Raw genomic sequence first — 18382 nt, 5'->3', positions numbered from 1 at the left:
AGCTTTATCCAGGCGCGGAAATTAGGACCGAAGTTACATTTCTCAAGAACACACCATAGGTATCTCCATGAGACTGAGTCAAAAGCTTTCTGCATGTCCAATGCAGCCGCCACTGCCTGATTGGTAGGGTCGATCCTGGAGATTACATTGAAAAGTCTCCTCAAATTCAGGGAAGAGGACCTGCCGGGGACGAAGCCGGCTTGATCCGGATGGATAATGTGGCCATGTACGGGGCTAAGCGGTTAGCAAGTAGTTTGGCAAATATTTTAATGTCACTATTGATCAGAGAAAGGGAACGGTATGAGCTGCACTGCGTAGGGTTTTTTCCTGATTTAAGGAGCACTGTAATCAACGCCTCCCGGAGGGACGGTGGAAGTATGCCACTGTCGCATGATTCTTCCCAAAGCATCAGTCGATGCGGTGCCAATTGGGTCTTGAATAGCTTATAGAAGTCCATCGGGATCCCATCGGGGCCGGGGGCTTTACCGGATACCAGGGACTCAATGGCCTCCACGATTTCCTCCAGGGCGAAAGGCCTCTCGAGGGAGGCGCTAGCGTCGTCTGACAAGATCGATAGAGGAAGACTCTCCAAAAAGGAGTTGATGTCGGAGATCTGGGAACTGTCTACCTCCGAGTACAGGGACGTGTAGAATGCGAGAAACTCAGAATTGATGTCCTGAGGGGAGGTGGCAAGTGTGCCATTTGGTCTAGAAATGGCCGGGATATGGGGGGCCCCAAACTCGCGGCGCAGCAGTCTAGCCAGCACTCTGCCGGGCCGTTCACCCTCGCCGTATTTCCTTGCTGATTGAGGAGAATCTAGGAACCTGACCTCGCGCTCCGCAAGGCCACGAAACCTGTCCAACTCAGAGCCTAGAAGCGCTAGTGTGGACGGGGAGTGGTCCACCGCGTATTGGGATTCATAGGCGGACAGGGCCGATTCGCAGGCAGCGATATCGGCACGGATGTCCCTAAGTATGCCACTGCACTTGGAGATGGCAACCCCTCTAGTGTGTGCTTTAAAGGCCTCCCAGAGCACCGCATATGTTGGGACAGAATGTAAGTTAAACTCGAAATATTCCTCGATAGAGGTCTCGAGCTCAGACACAAAAACTTGGTCAAGGAGTGAGTGGGGGCTCAGTCTCCACTGTCTAGTTTTATTGGCATCTAGTCCCCAGTTCAAAGAGATTAGTACAGGTGAGTGGTCCGATAGTGTCCTGGGAAGAATGGCTAAGTGGGTAATGCATCTAACGAGTATATCTGTGACAAGCCACCTATCTATCTTGGAATGGGAGTCATGCACTGAGGAGTAGAAGGAGTATGTACGGTCATCAGGATACATCAGGCGCCAGGCGTCCACCAATGCCAGGCGGGGGAGTGAGGTGAGGATAGAGTATGCTGCCTTAGAGAGTTGGCGGGGACGAGAACCCGATCTATCCAGGTTGACATCTAGTATCGTGTTGAAGTCACCGCCCCATAGAATGGGAATTAGGAGGTAGCTCTCGAGTAGAGTGGCCAGGTGGAGGTAGAAGTCAGGGTCGTCAATGTTGGGACCATATATGTTCAGAATGGCTATCTCCTGTAGCTGTAATATACCGGTGATGAGTACAAACCTACCGAGTGGGTCTATGTGGGAGTGCTGACAGGTGAACTTCAGGCTTTTATGTATTAGGGTGAGGGTGCCACGGCTCTGAGTGGAATAGTTAGTATAATACCTCTGGGGGCCCCATTGCTTGGCAAAACTCTCACAATGCTCCGAGCGAGCGTGGGTCTCCTGCAGGCATAGGATCTTAACTCCGTGGCGTTCAACGTGAAGCTGAATCTGTCTCATCTTCCTATGGTTGCCCAGTCCCCTGATGTTCCAGCTCATAAAGGTGAGAGCCGTATCAGCCATATTTGAAGGGGTGATGGTGGAATAGATAAGTGTGGATTCCAGTAAGGTGAACGGGGTGTACCCGTGTGGTACGCGGCCCTCCGGCCATATGTGTGAATTGATTGCACGTGGTGCCTGCGGCGCCTCTAGAGGCTGTCAAGACTTTTACAAACCATAACATTCCCAATTTACCCCCCACCCACATCCCTCCCCCAATCAGAGGGACGAAACCCAAGCACAACCACAACAAACATAAACTTTTAGGCATCAACGCCTGGGGGTCTGCTTGCGGCCGGGCTATGGCGCGCCGGACCGGGAGAGCGTAAGGAGAGTTATGCTACGTAGTAGGATTAGGCAGGGCGGTTTAGAGTGCATGCGAGTTGCCTCAGGACCAAATCCGCGGGAGGGTGGGCCCAACGGAGATTGGGGTGCCGCCGTGTGATAAGACGCGGTAGCAATATAGATGGGTGCATATTTAGCTAGAGGGAACCTGGGTTCCGCGATCAAATCGAACAGAGTGACTGGGATGAAATGTCGGATGACTCCGGGAAGGGACCCTTAAGAGATGGTTGTTACAGTTAGTGGTGCAACATCAGGGTGCGAGATACACCCACACAGATAGGAGATGAGGCAACCACCGCAACATGAACTACAATTAAGTACGATGAATAGGGGCAATCGCGGGGGGGAGCACCGTGGCGGCCCCGACCGCGGCCCAGTTACAACAGCAGTCATCGAGAAACCATACAACCAATGTCAACCTTGTCTAGATCAACCAGGAAAGTGTTCATCTATAAATTTCGAGGCTTCTTCGGGGATAGTGAAAAAGTGTGTTTGATTAGAGTGTACAATCCTCAGTTTGGCGGGGAAGAGCATGGAGTACTTGACCCCCAGGTCCCGGAGTCTCTTTTTCACCGCGAGGAAGGTCTTACGCTCCTGCTGCACAGCCACAGAGTAATCCGGGTACAAGTGTATCCTCGCCGCCCCAAGATGAAGCTCACCCTTGGTCCTGGCCGCACGGAGCAGGGCGTCGCGATCACGGAAATTAAGGATTCTGGCAATGATAGGGCGGGGTGGGGCACCCGGCCTGGGTCTCGCAGTCAGAGAGCGGTGGGCACGCTCCACTGCAAATTGTGCCGAAAGCTTGGGGTTATCCAGGAGGGTCAAAAGGGTGCGCTCCACATAGTCCTCCATGGGCTCACCGATATCGTCCTCCGGAATGCCGACGATGCAGAGGTTATTCCGCCTAGAGCGGGATTCAAGGTCGTCATTTTTCTTTTCAACCATAGAGACCCGGCTGGTCAGGGTGGTCACAGCTGTGCGAAGGGAGACCAGGTCCTCCTCTGCGGTGCTAACCTGTAACGCTCACCTGATTCCCGTAGAGGCACCGGTCTTGACTGGGCGTATACCGTATCTTCAAAGGTGATGTGTAACACACGGCTGGCTCTTTGGGCTGGACCTCTGTGCACTGTATGTCTGACTCGAAGGGTAAGATGTCTTAGGTAAGTGAACGCCGTGCTCTCCATCTGCCTCGGGGCAGGGTGCTGTAACCAGTTTCTTCACTGGATAAGGGGAGCAGGCCTCTTGACTTCAGAGGACTGCTGTCCGTCGTTAACTGCACGAACGGTAAGTTTCGAGTAATTCTAATGTCTTTAAAGTCTTTAGTAATGATGTTTCTTGTTTTGCAGGGTTCCGGCGATGGCGGATGACGGGCTGAAGTGAGTTGAAGATGGAGCCCGTGTGATGAATAGAAGCGCCTGGAAGCACGTAAGTAAGCGCTTGTTGCCTGCTTCACGATGCGCTCTAACTGTCTTTTTATTTTGCAGGTACAAGTTCGGAGCGGCTGCAGGGTGCCGGAATACCCACTGGGTTAGATGTGGAAAGGAGTAATGGCACGTGAGTATTAAAGTTCCCCAATGTCTTTAAACGCACCTTGTTTTGTCTTTCAGATGCGGGATGCAGCGCCGAAGGCCTCCGGAGCGTGCGAAGAGTTGGTAAGCTTTTGTCTTTCAGATGCCGGAATGCAGTGTGAAGACCTCCGGAGCGCACGAGGAGTAGGTAAGCCTTTGTCTTTCAGATGCCGGAATGCAGCGCGAGGCGTTGGTGACAGCCGATGGACCAGGTAAGTGAAGAGCTGTCACTGAAGACCGTAATGCTAACCTGTTCTTTCTTGTCTTTATAGGTGTTGCTGAAGACTGGATTCAGGATGGTAAGCCTTTTTCCTTAGGCCCAGGATCAGATGCAGAAGACACGATGAGCGTTCTGCTGCAGAGGATGCAGAATAACGCAAAGCAAGATTCATCCATCGGGTGTGGTTTAAATAGCCTCCTGTAGTGCTTAGGTGTCTCCTTCCACAGCCACGCCTAGGTAAGAAAAGAGTTCCTGCTTTCCAGAAGAGTTCCAGTGTTCTGAATCTAGGGAGTGGCTCCTGCCCCACCCAACAGGAAAAGTAGTTCCAAACAGAAGAGGATCAGAGGCTCAACTGGCAGGCAAGTAAGCAGCATGGTCTGCTGCAGGTAAGTCCACCCAAGCATTATGAGCCCGGCGCTTCCAGCGCTGGGACTGGGCATATCTATGAGCCTGGTGCCACTGGCGCCAAGGCTGGGTCCAAAAGGTCCCAATTGGGACTGGTTGGCACTCGGAACCTGGGTTATGGATCTGCTTCCAAGGGAGTTGGGAAAACCCTGACCTTTTGGAAGCAGAGATCATGACAGTAACCCCCCTCAAGGTCCCTCCCAAACCGGGCTTCTCCGGGGGTTTTGGCTTGTCAGGAAATGTTCGGTGAAATCTTTTGATTAGGCGAGGAGCGTGGACATATTCAGCAGGTTCCCAGGATCTCTCTTGGGGGCCGTAGCCTTTCCAGTCAATTAGGTAAAATAGTTTAGATTTGGAGATCTTGGAGTCCAGAATGCTTTTGACTTCAAACTCGAGTTCTCCATCAACTAGGATAGGTTTTGGAGATTTAGTTAGTCGGGTTTGAGGTTGCACGGGTTTTAATAGAGAGACGTGGAAGACCGGATGTATCTTCATGTGCGGGGGCAAGTCCAACTTGACCGCTACTGGGTTTACTATGGTAGTGATGGAATAGGGACCAAGGTATCTTGGGTTGAATGTGCGTGGCCCTTTTAGAGGTAGATATTTGGTGGATAACCAGACTTGATCCCCTACTTGATATTGAGGGGCTTCCTTCCGATGTTGATCTGCTCCTTTCTTGTATTGTTCTTTAGCCCTTTGAAGGTGAGAAACAGCTTCCTTAAAGGCTTGGGTGATTGTAGAATGCAGGTAGTCTACTGCTGGTGTTTCAAGATCTTGGAGGGGATCCAACTCCGAGGTTCGAGGGTGACTGCCGTACAAAAGAAAAAACGGGGTTTTCCCAGTTCCCGAATGGACAGAGTTATTGTAGGCATATTCGGCTATCCAAAGGATGTCTTTCCAAGTTTTTTCAGTTTGTTGCAGCATGCAGCGTAAATACTGTTCCAGAGTTTGATTGATCCTCTCGGTTTGTCCGTCGGTCTGAGGGTGGTGACTGGTCGATAGTCTCACATCAATTTGAGCCGACCGACAGCAACTTCGCCAAAAATGAGAAATAAATTGACTACCTCGATCCGAAATTAGAACCGAAGGAAAACCGTGCAGTCGGACGATGTTTTCGAGAAATTCTCGGGCCAGAGTTGCTGCTGTTGGCAAGCCTTTGAGCGGAATGAAATGCGCCATCTTGGAGAATAAGTCCACGATTACTAGAATCGTATTGTATCCGGAGCATGGAGGTAGATCGGTGATGAAGTCCATAGAAAGCGTATGCCAAGGGCGAGGTGGGATGTCAATAGGGCGTAAGAGGCCTGCTGGTCTTTCCTTTTGACTCTTGTTTTGGGCGCATACTCCACAGGACATTATAAAGTCTCTGATATCTATTTTCCAAGACGGCCACCAGAAGTAGCGCTTGATCTTTTCTGAGGTCTTGGCCATACCGGGATGTCCTTCCATTAAAGAATCGTGATAACAAGAGATTACTTTTTTCTGTAAATCTGTGCTGGGTAGGTATAATCGTTCTTGGAAATACAATAAGTTGTCCTTTACTGCAAAGTCCTTTCCCTGCAGATGCCAATTCTGTATGTCTGCTGGAGTTACAAGTTGCCTGGCTTTATCCTTAACTTCCTCTATGGATTCTGTGGCGATTACACCCAGAATTCTTTGTTCGGGAATGATTGGTACAGGTTTAGGGTTGATCAAGTGTTCTTCCACTCCCATCCGAGAAAGGGCATCAGCTTTACCGTTCTTTGTACCAGGTCGATAGGTAATTATGAAGTCAAACTCGGCAAAGAATAATGCCCAACGGAGTTGTCTAGAGGATTGGGCTTTTGCGGTTTTCAAATATTGCAGGTTTCGGTGATCCGTAATCACAGTAACGGTGTGTCGGGCCCCCAGCAGATAATGCCGCCAAGCCTTAAAGGCAGACTTGATAGCCAGAAGTTCCTTGTCAGTAATCGTGTAATTGATTTCAGGAGGCGAGAATTTGCGGGACCAAAATGCCACGGGATGCAACTGATTGGTTACCGGGTCCTTTTGTGATAGAACTGCCCCCATGGCAAAGCTTGAAGCATCAGTTTCCACGATGTAGGGGAGTTCGGGGCGAGGGTGTTTTAAGATTGGTGCAGAGATAAATTTAGACTTCAAATCCTGGAAAGCTTGTTCCGCCTCGGTAGACCATTCAAAACGTTTGTTTTTCTTTAACAAGGCAGTGATGGGCTGGACTATTCGAGAGAATTCGGGGATAAACCTGCGGTAAAAGTTATCGAAGCCTAACATGCTTTGCACACCTTTTACGGAGGATGGTGATGGCCATTTTGAATCCATACGCACTCCGCCAGGTGATAATATGAATCCCAAGAATTCAACTTCAGTCACGTTGAAAACACATTTTTCCAATTTAGCGAAAAGTTTGTGTTGACGCAATCTTTCGAGGACCATTTTCACGTGTTTCCGATGTTCAGATTCCGATGAAGAATAAACGAGGATGTCGTCAATGTAAACAACAACACACACATCTATGAGCTCTCTGAGGACGTCGTTCATAAAATATTGAAAGGCGGCCGGGGCATTGCAAAGTCCGAAGGGCATGACCTGATATTCAAATAGCCCATACTTGGTGCGGAAGGCCGTCTTCCATTCATCGCCCTCTTTTACTCGTACCAAGTGGTAAGCTCCTCTAAGATCCAGCTTTGTATATATGCATGCTTTTCTGACTTGGTCCAGGAGTTCAGGGATCAAAGGTAACGGATATCTATTCTTAACGGTGATCTGGTTCAGGGAGCGATAATCTATACAAGTTCTAAGGTCTCCTTCCTTTTTTGGAACGAAGAACAAAGCTGAAGAAGCAGGGGACTTGGAAGGACGAATAAACCCATTTGCCAGGTATTGATCCAGGTATTGTCGAAGGTGAAGGTTCTCAGGCTCGGTGAGGGCATAAATTCTACTACAAGGAGGAGTAGATCCAGGTATCAGGTCTATCTGGCAGTCATAAGACCTATGAGGAGGTAGAGAGTTAGCCTGATCCTTCCGGAAAACATCTTGGTATTCTAGGTATTCGGGAGGTAACTGGGGAGTCTCTGAAGAAATTGCTGCCAGTGCAACACCAGGTGGAGGGTGACAAGTAGAGACACATTCTGGAAACTGGACCGTTCTTGCTCGCCAATCGATCAGAGGATTGTGTTTCTCTAACCAAGGTATTCCTAGAATAATCTGAAACTGAGGGGCCTTGATCACATCGAACACGATCTTCTCATGGTGTCCATCTTGACTTACTAGCGTCACCTCTTGAGTGGTATGCGTTACTGGCCCGGAGGCTATCTCCGTACCATCCACCGTAGTAATGACGTCCTTTACAGCCTTGGGACAAAGAGTTAGATTCATCCTCAAAACCATTTCATGATCCACATAATTGCCGATGGCACCGCTGTCGACGTAAGCTTCAATTGCATGTAATCGATTCGGATTATCAGGGCTAATGAGGACCATAGGTATCACGAAATGCGAGGTCACGGAACTGGTTTTCACGCTCGGCAAGAGGACCTCTATTCTTGTCGGGCGAGGTCGTTTCCCTGCTCAGAGTTTGTAACTTTGGTAACTGCAGCTCCTACTGCCTTCTTGGCAGGTTTCACCGGACAGTCTCGAAGAAAGTGCCCTGAGTTTCCGCAATAGAGGCATAATTGCAACTGTTTTCTCCTTTCCCGTTCCTTTCGTGTTAGAGGACCTTTCAGACCCCCTATTTGCATGGGTTCCCCGGAGTCTACTCCTTTGGAAGGAGTTGGCGGTTTGGAAAATACTCGAGCATCAAACTTGGAACGATCGGCCTTCCTGTTCTGCAGTCTGTGATCTATTTGAACGACTAAGTCTATATAGTCCGAACAATCTTGTGGGGGATTCACTACTTGGGCTAACACATCTTTGAGCTCTCCACGTAGACCTCTATAAAACAGCGTAATCCTTTTGTCCTCAGGCCATTGAGTTTCCACTATCAGCCTGTTGAAAGACGCAATATATGCCAAAAGGTCTTGATTACCTTGTCGCAACGAAAGAAGCTCATTGTCCAAGGCCTGCCCCTGTGAATGTCTTGCGAACAGTTTTTCCATACTGAGCTGAAAAGCTTGAAAATCATGGAGGACCGGATCATCTTGATTTACTAGAGGGATCGACCAGTCTGCCGCATTGCCACTAAGGTACGAAAGCACGAAAGCTACTTTAGCTTGATCAGTTGGAAAGGCTCCTGGCCGGCATAAGAAATGCAACCGGCACTGATTGATAAATACTGCAAACCTCTTTGGGTCACCAGAAAATCGTTCGGGCGGAGCCAGAGGTACATTCCCAGGTAGGTTGATCTGCACTGGATTCATAGAGGATGTAGAAGGAAGATTTCCCCCAGATGCGGGTAACGGGGTCTGTCCGGCTTGTGACTGTAGCAATTGTCTAGCGAGATCATCTGTTCGCTCCTTGGAAATAATCAGTTCCCTTCTTAGAGCGTTCATTTCCTGACGGGCTGCATGCACTTCTGCCCTTAGTTCCCCAAGTAACTGGGCTAGCTGGTCGGTATCCGAGGTTTCCATAGCGGCTGGACGGGAGTTTTGTGGTAGGCTTTGCGTTCTGTAACGCTCACCTGATTCCCGTAGAGGCGCCGGTCTTGACTGGGCGTATACCGTATCTTCAAAGGTGATGTGTAACACACGGCTGGCTCTTTGGGCTGGACCTCTGTGCACTGTATGTCTGACTCGAAGGGTAAGATGTCTTAGGTAAGTGAACGCCGTGCTCTCCATCTGCCTCGGGGCAGGGTGCTGTAACCAGTTTCTTCACTGGATAAGGGGAGCAGGCCTCTTGACTTCAGAGGACTGCTGTCCGTCGTTTACTGCACGAACGGTAAGTTTCGAGTAATTCTAATGTCTTTAAAGTCTTTAGTAATGATGTTTCTTGTTTTGCAGGGTTCCGGCGATGGCGGATGACGGGCTGAAGTGAGTTGAAGATGGAGCCCGTGTGATGAATAGAAGCGCCTGGAAGCACGTAAGTAAGCACTTGTTGCCTGCTTCACGATGCGCTCTAACTGTCTTTTTATTTTGCAGGTACAAGTTCGGAGCGGCTGCAGGGTGCCGGAATACCCACTGGGTTAGATGTGGAAAGGAGTAATGGCACGTGAGTATTAAAGTTCCCCAATGTCTTTAAACGCACCTTGTTTTGTCTTTCAGATGCGGGATGCAGCGCCGAAGGCCTCCGGAGCGTGCAAAGAGTTGGTAAGCTTTTGTCTTTCAGATGCCGGAATGCAGTGTGAAGACCTCCGGAGCGCACGAGGAGTAGGTAAGCCTTTGTCTTTCAGATGCCGGAATGCAGCGCGAGGCGTTGGTGACAGTCGATGGACCAGGTAAGTGAAGAGCTGTCACTGAAGACCGTAATGCTAACCTGTTCTTTCTTGTCTTTATAGGTGTTGCTGAAGACTGGATTCAGGATGGTAAGCCTTTTTCCTTAGGCCCAGGATCAGATGCAGAAGACACGATGAGCGTTCTGCTGCAGAGGATGCAGAATAACGCAAAGCAAGATTCATCCATCGGGTGTGGTTTAAATAGCCTCCTGTAGTGCTTAGGTGTCTCCTTCCACAGCCACGCCTAGGTAAGAAAAGAGTTCCTGCTCTCCAGAAGAGTTCCAGTGTTCTGAATCTAGGGAGTGGCTCCTGCCCCACCCAACAGGAAAAGTAGTTCCAAACAGAAGAGGATCAGAGGCTCAACTGGCAGGCAAGTAAGCAGCATGGTCTGCTGCAGGTAAGTCCACCCAAGCATTATGAGCCCGGCGCTTCCACCGCTGGGACTGGGCATATTTATGAGCCTGGTGCCACTGGCGCCAAGACTGGGTCCAAAAGGTCCCAATTGGGACTGGTTGGCACTCGGAACCTGGGTTATGGATCTGCTTCCAAGGGAGTTGGGAAAACCCTGACCTTTTGGAAGCAGAGATCATGACATAACCCTTGTCTCGATCTCAGCGACCCTGCTGTCCGTTCTTTCGATATGGGCCTTTATGGATGAGATGGTCCCATTCATATCGTCCAGCTTAGTGTGGAGCGCGGTAAAACCCTCGCGCATGTATTCCATCATTTTTTGCGAGTCGTCGGAGGTAGAGGGAGTTGCGATGACTGGCGACTCCTCCGGGGGGTCAGTCAGCGGCCTGGAGGGAGTTTTAGCAAACATATTTAGCGAGGCCTGCCTCTTGTTAGACCCGGCTCCTTTGGTCATGGTGACAGAGCGCGTGCGGCGTCCAGGATCAGGTGCAGGTATGGCGGGATGCCTCCCGATCGACGGACCTCAGGGCGACCAGGTGGGGAGAAGGGAAGGTGTGGAGAACAGCTGACGAGGCCGGGGGAGGCACCAGGGGTCCACGACAGAGCAGACAGAGCGAGATCGTCGGGCACAAAGACCAGAGGGGTAGGCCAGGAGTGAGGTTGCTAGTGGTGTGTAGGGGTAGCTCCGCAGTTGTAGGGGGCAAGGACCCTTCCTCCAGGGCAGTTGGCGGGCCACTGGCACAAGCCCGGAAGCGCTGGAAGCCCACACAGTTGAGTCGGCTGGTGACAAGTGAGGGAAGCCAATCGTCCGTGGGCTAGAAGTGGATCTGAGAGGGGTATTGCACGAGGGTTGCCCAGTGAGGGGTCCAGATCCAGAGTTAGGGGGGGGGCAGAGATGGAGGCCGGAGAGAGCTGCGGTGCCCCAGAGCAGGTGTCAGCCGGGGCTCAGGGTCCAAGGTCGCTGCAGGCAGAGTCCACTGAAGTAGGCAGGGGACAGCACCGTGGTTAGCATGGCACGTATGCTCAGCCGCGGCCAGGATCGTGGGAGGCGAGAGAAATCCAAGCGGCCCCCTCCCCCCGAACCCCCTACCTTGTCGTGGGTCAGGGGGGCAACGCCTCGCTGGAGGGGGGGCGCCGATGGTAGGTGGTGCGGAGAAGCAGGGGACCGCAGTGACGACTCCGCGGCACGAGACAGGGAAGCCAGGTAGTGCGGCGTCACGAGCGCCGCGGGAGCCAGCCGATGCAGGTGGTCACAGGTCCAGGCAGGGTGCGTGGGGTCCCCAAGAAGGGTGATGAGGCCGTCGATGGAGCACAGGCCCCCACGGGAGCCGGCCAGCCCGGGTCGACGAGGAGGACTCCGGCGCCCCTCCCCCACAGCGGCCCACAGCGCCGCGCTCTGAAGTGGAGGGGAGAGCCGCGGCCGTTGGAGCCGTGGGCGGGCGGCCAGGTGCACTCGATCCCGGCGGAGTCGAAGGCAGCAGTACGGTCCCCAGGGGGGGCCGCGGGGGCCAGGAATCCGCAGTAGTGCAGCGGATGCGTTCAGGAGGCAGCACCGCCTGCGCGCAGAAGGATAGCAGCAGCAGAAGAGTCCTTTTTTCGGGTTAGTACGCTCTCCCAGCACGGAGCTCCGCAGTTAGGCGGCCATCTTACTTCGGCGCAACAGCGCCCCCCGGAATAGGCAAAAATTCTAAGTCTAAAGCATTTATGGTGATTGGATAGAACATCAAGAAACCAGTCCAGGGATCAGCAGGTCACAAGCGTCACTACCTCAAGGCATTCCAGCATGTGATAGTGGTTTGATGTGTTGAAAGCGGCTGATAGATCAAGCCATATAGTGGGGTGAAACTCATTCATCAGTTCCTGAATCATCCCATCCCATGTAGAGATCAGGCCAGACTCAGTGCTGTGTTTGGGTTCAAAACCTGACTAAAGGGAATTCAGAAGAAAATTGCTTCCGAACATGGAGTTGCACTGTTTGGTTACCTCTTGTAGAGGGATTTCAGCAATTATGGGGAGGTTATCTATGGGGCAGTAATTAGAGACCACTAGTCGGTTTAATAAAGTTAGTAGTGGGATGATGAAGGTTCCATTGAATTTATCTGTAAAGCAAACTTGTCATAGTTAGAGTTTAATACAATGTGTCACATGGGCCACTAGTGTGTTGACACAGTCAGCAGCAATGGCAGCTGGGCAGATGCCGTTTGATGCTTTGTCGAATTATAGTTTTTATAAGAAAAGCAGGATATCTTCTGGGAGGACCATTGAGAAACTAAAAGTCGGGCAGTGGGATAAACATTGAAATACAAGTTATGTAAAGGAAGCCTGGCAATGCAATATTTGCTATGCATTGGTTAAACGATTCCGAGGTTCTGGTGTTATCGTGGCACATATATCTTGCAATGTGCAGAGTGTAAGGAACAAAGGGCCTGTGTTCATTGCATTTTTTCTTTTACTGTACCCCAGGGCATTGCAGAGTCTTCTGGCATTATAATTAATTCTCACAGAGGAATATATGTCATGTACTCTCTAATATAGTATATTGTAAAGCATATTGCATAATGCATGAAAGATTGTGTTTGTTGGTTTCATTATTTGCGCTACAAAGGACAAAAATAAAGTATGAACTGAGGTAATTTGCTGGGTACCAAGTCTGGGATGTTCAAGTTGAAGCATCCATAACCAGTTAGAAAGGCTTGGGGATAAAAAAAACCTGCAGGAGACAGTGATGATGTTGATGTTGACAGTAACGATGATAAATGATGATGTTGAAAGTGATGCATTGAAACACTGATCAAACTTAAGTGTTATATTGAAATGCATTTATATATTATTTTCTTGTGTAGGGTCACTACTGGCTTCTAATTTGAGAAATCTGTAAGCTAAACTAGACATTTCTCAAATATGGGCAAGAATCAAAGACATTTTTCACCTTACTTGAGGCTCATTGTGATGCAATTGACATTTGTCAGAATAATAAAATGGGAACACATCTAACACGCCTGTCATTGCTGTGTCATCAGAAAGATCAGTCTACTGTTTGGGTAGGAGTGAAGAAATAGTCATTGAGTTCCAAAAATACAATAGTGTTTCTGCTTCATAAACAAAAATAATGTGATAAAGAAGAATCCCTAATACAGTGATGTCATCAACATTTGAATTATTGATAGACACACAATGATCCCTTTATGTCAATACAAGACCCTTTGTCTTGGAGAGTGATATCTAATGGATGTATTTTTTCCATCACCAATAGTCCTGAAGATAAATTAAAGACACCTCTCCATTTCTCCATGGTGTGGTGCTAGATGGAATCTGTGCTGTCCATGCACATGGCATTGTCTTCGTCAGAGCCATGTGCATGGTGATGTATGATGGTGTGTTAACATGTATCTATGCTTTGTCATATTGGTGACAGGGGCCAATGGACCTGATACACTCAACTTACGTTTAACAGGTTTATTGAAGGTTTTAATTAGGGCCGGATAAAGTTAAACCCCATTTGTTACGTTGGCTTCGATAATCAAACTAAATAAAAGTTCATGGACAACAACATTTCCAAATAGGAGTTCTCCAAATCAGGGTTTTACTGAGGGTGCCACATTTCGACAAGGGGTCTTGACGCACAATCTTACTGGTTTCAGAATATCAAGTCTTGGATCATGGTGGTAACATTGTTGGATAGAACAGCCCTGTACTAGTCTTTGGGACATCACACCAGTCTCTCTGATGCTGGCTTTAGGGTTGAATGTACCTGGTTCCCTCACCAACCCCTGGATCTCTTTGCCCCTTAATTCTAGCTTTAGGCTTTGCCTTGTCTTATTCCTTTGGACCTTGTTTTCTTTCTGAGTCCTTCTTGTGTTTGCATTTGTCTCTGTCACAGGGATTGATCCTTCTTCCTCTGACAGCTGTTTGTCATACATGAGCAAGGGAATAAGAGGCCTGGACAGTTCCTAGAGACCAGGGTGAGGTAGTGGCCAACTACCATGCTTATCGCTCCCTTAGGTTTTAACCTCATCACTCCACTAGTGATCCTTACCAGGAATCCCTACAACGTTTCCGTCTCCTTATTGACCACCTGTGCTTCTCCTATCTTTACTTCTGCTCTCCAATCCTCTATCACTCAAAGGAGATCCTCCACAAGCTTAATATCTCCTTTGATCTCTCCTGCCTTCCTTTACCAGGGGTCCTGACTTCCTGTTTGTGGTGTTAGGTGCTATTTTCATCCCCCTCTTCTATGGAGACTGCTTCATCTCCTTCACCCGCTTGCACAATCCTCCCTAGCCAACCCTATATTCCTCTCTCTTGTCTTCACCATCACTTCCCAAACCCCCTTAAGCCTTCTCCTGTATCATTTACCTTATTTGCCCTTTTGCGAACCTGTCTCCTCATCCTCAATAACCTCTAATATTCTTTTGTTTCTTCCACCATCCTCAACTCTCGTGGCATTCCTCACTTTCCAAACCACCTCTGTTGTTCTCCGACCTCTTCGTACTTATTCACTCCTTTGGGCACCTATCTCCTCACCCTCAATCGCCTCTAACATTCTCCTCAGTTAGGCGGCCATCTTACTTCGGCGCAACAGCGCCCCCCGGAATAGGCGAAAATTCTAAGTCTAAAGCATTTATGGTGATTGGATAGAACATCAAGAAACCAGTCCAGGGATCAGCAGGTCACAAGCGTCACTACCTCAAGGCATTCCAGCATGTGATAGTGGTTTGATGTGTTGAAAGCGGCTGATAGATCAAGCCATATAGTGGGGTGAAACTCATTCATCAGTTCCTGAATCATCCCATCCCATGTAGAGATCAGGCCAGACTCAGTGCTGTGTTTGGGTTCAAAACCTGACTAAAGGGAATTCAGAAGAAAATTGCTTCCGAACATGGAGTTGCACTGTTTGGTTACCTCTTGTAGAGGGATTTCAGCAATTATGGGGAGGTTATCTATGGGGCAGTAATTAGAGACCACTAGTCGGTTTAATAAAGTTAGTAGTGGGATGATGAAGGTTCCATTGAATTTATCTGTAAAGCAAACTTGTCATAGTTAGAGTTTAATACAATGTGTCACATGGGCCACTAGTGTGTTGACACAGTCAGCAGCAATGGCAGCTGGGCAGATGCCGTTTGATGCTTTGTCGAATTATAGTTTTTATAAGAAAAGCAGGATATCTTCTGGGAGGACCATTGAGAAACTAAAAGTCGGGCAGTGGGATAAACATTGAAATACAAGTTATGTAAAGGAAGCCTGGCAATGCAATATTTGCTATGCATTGGTTAAACGATTCCGAGGTTCTGGTGTTATCGTGGCACATATATCTTGCAATGTGCAGAGTGTAAGGAACAAAGGGCCTGTGTTCATTGCATTTTTTCTTTTACTGTACCCCAGGGCATTGCAGAGTCTTCTGGCATTATAATTAATTCTCACAGAGGAATATATGTCATGTACTCTCTAATATAGTATATTGTAAAGCATATTGCATGATGCATGAAAGATTGTGTTTGTTGGTTTCATTATTTGCGCTACAAAGGACAAAAATAAAGTATGAACTGAGGTAATTTGCTGGGTACCAAGTCTGGGATGTTCAAGTTGAAGCATCCATAACCAGTTAGAAAGGCTTGGGGATAAAAAAAACCTGCAGGAGACAGTGATGATGTTGATGTTGACAGTAACGATGATAAATGATGATGTTGAAAGTGATGCATTGAAACACTGATCAAACTTAAGTGTTATATTGAAATGCATTTATATATTATTTTCTTGTGTAGGGTCACTACTGGCTTCTAATTTGAGAAATCTGTAAGCTAAACTAGACATTTCTCAAATATGGGCAAGAATCAAAGACATTTTTCACCTTACTTGAGGCTCATTGTGATGCAATTGACATTTGTCAGAATAATAAAATGGGAACACATCTAACACGCCTGTCATTGCTGTGTCATCAGAAAGATCAGTCTACTGTTTGGGTAGGAGTGAAGAAATAGTCATTGAGTTCCAAAAATACAATAGTGTTTCTGCTTCATAAACAAAAATAATGTGATAAAGAAGAATCCCTAATACAGTGATGTCATCAACATTTGAATTATTGATAGACACACAATGATCCCTTTATGTCAATACAAGACCCTTTGTCTTGGAGAGTGATATCTAATGGATGTATTTTTTCCATCACCAATAGTCCTGAAGATAAATTAAAGACACCTCTCCATTTCTCCATGGTGTGGTGCTAGATGGAATCTGTGCTGTCCATGCACATGGCATTGTCTTCGTCAGAGCCATGTGCATGGTGATGTATGATGGTGTGTTAACATGTATCTATGCTTTGTCATATTGGTGACAGGGGCCAATGGACCTGATACACTCAATTTACGTTTAACAGGTTTATTGAAGGTTTTAATTAGGGCCGGATAAAGTTAAACCCCATTTGTTACGTTGGCTTCGATAATCAAACTAAATAAAAGTTCATGGACAACAACATTTCCAAATAGGAGTTCTCCAAATCAGGGTTTTACTGAGGGTGCCACATTTCGACAAGGGGTCTTGACGCACAATCTTACTGGTTTCAGAATATCAAGTCTTGGATCATGGTGGTAACATTGTTGGATAGAACAGCCCTGTACTAGTCTTTGGGACATCACACCAGTCTCTCTGATGCTGGCTTTAGGGTTGAATGTACCTGGTTCCCTCACCAACCCCTGGATCTCTTTGCCCCTTAATTCTAGCTTTAGGCTTTGCCTTGTCTTATTCCTTTGGACCTTGTTTTCTTTCTGAGTCCTTCTTGTGTTTGCATTTGTCTCTGTCACAGGGATTGATCCTTCTTCCTCTGACAGCTGTTTGTCATACATGAGCAAGGGAATAAGAGGCCTGGACAGTTCCTAGAGACCAGGGTGAGGTAGTGGCCAACTACCATGCTTATCGCTCCCTTAGGTTTTAACCTCATCACTCCACTAGTGATCCTTACCAGGAATCCCTACAACGTTTCCGTCTCCTTATTGACCACCTGTGCTTCTCCTATCTTTACTTCTGCTCTCCAATCTTCTATCACTCAAAGGAGATCCTCCACAAGCTTAATATCTCCTTTGATCTCTCCTGCCTTCCTTTACCAGGGGTCCTGACTTCCTGTTTGTGGTGTTAGGTGCTATTTTCATCCCCCTCTTCTATGGAGACTGCTTCATCTCCTTCACCCGCTTGCACAATCCTCCCTAGCCAACCCTATATTCCTCTCTCTTGTCTTCACCATCACTTCCCAAACCCCCTTAAGCCTTCTCCTGTATCATTTACCTTATTTGCCCTTTTGCGAACCTGTCTCCTCATCCTCAATAACCTCTAATATTCTTTTGTTTCTTCCACCATCCTCAACTCTCGTGGCATTCCTCACTTTCCAAACCACCTCTGTTGTTCTCCGACCTCTTCGTACTTATTCACTCCTTTGGGCACCTATCTCCTCACCCTCAATCGCCTCTAACATTCTCCTCAGTTAGGCGGCCATCTTACTTCGGCGCAACAGCGCCCCCCGGAATAGGCGAAAATTCTAAGTCTAAAGCATTTATGGTGATTGGATAGAACATCAAGAAACCAGTCCAGGGATCAGCAGGTCACAAGCGTCACTACCTCAAGGCATTCCAGCATGTGATAGTGGTTTGATGTGTTGAAAGCGGCTGATAGATCAAGCCATATAGTGGGGTGAAACTCATTCATCAGTTCCTGAATCATCCCATCCCATGTAGAGATCAGGCCAGACTCAGTGCTGTGTTTGGGTTCAAAACCTGACTAAAGGGAATTCAGAAGAAAATTGCTTCCGAACATGGAGTTGCACTGTTTGGTTACCTCTTGTAGAGGGATTTCAGCAATTATGGGGAGGTTATCTATGGGGCAGTAATTAGAGACCACTAGTCGGTTTAATAAAGTTAGTAGTGGGATGATGAAGGTTCCATTGAATTTATCTGTAAAGCAAACTTGTCATAGTTAGAGTTTAATACAATGTGTCACATGGGCCACTAGTGTGTTGACACAGTCAGCAGCAATGGCAGCTGGGCAGATGCCGTTTGATGCTTTGTCGAATTATAGTTTTTATAAGAAAAGCAGGATATCTTCTGGGAGGACCATTGAGAAACTAAAAGTCGGGCAGTGGGATAAACATTGAAATACAAGTTATGTAAAGGAAGCCTGGCAATGCAATATTTGCTATGCATTGGTTAAACGATTCC

The sequence above is a fragment of the Ambystoma mexicanum genome, chromosome 11, assembly GCF_040938575.1.
Source record: "Ambystoma mexicanum isolate Mex_15411 chromosome 11, UKY_AmexF1_1, whole genome shotgun sequence".
Classification (NCBI taxonomy): Eukaryota; Metazoa; Chordata; class Amphibia; order Caudata; family Ambystomatidae; genus Ambystoma; species Ambystoma mexicanum.
The sequence above is the reverse complement of the archived record's forward strand: the minus strand, read 5'-3'. Positions refer to the sequence as shown.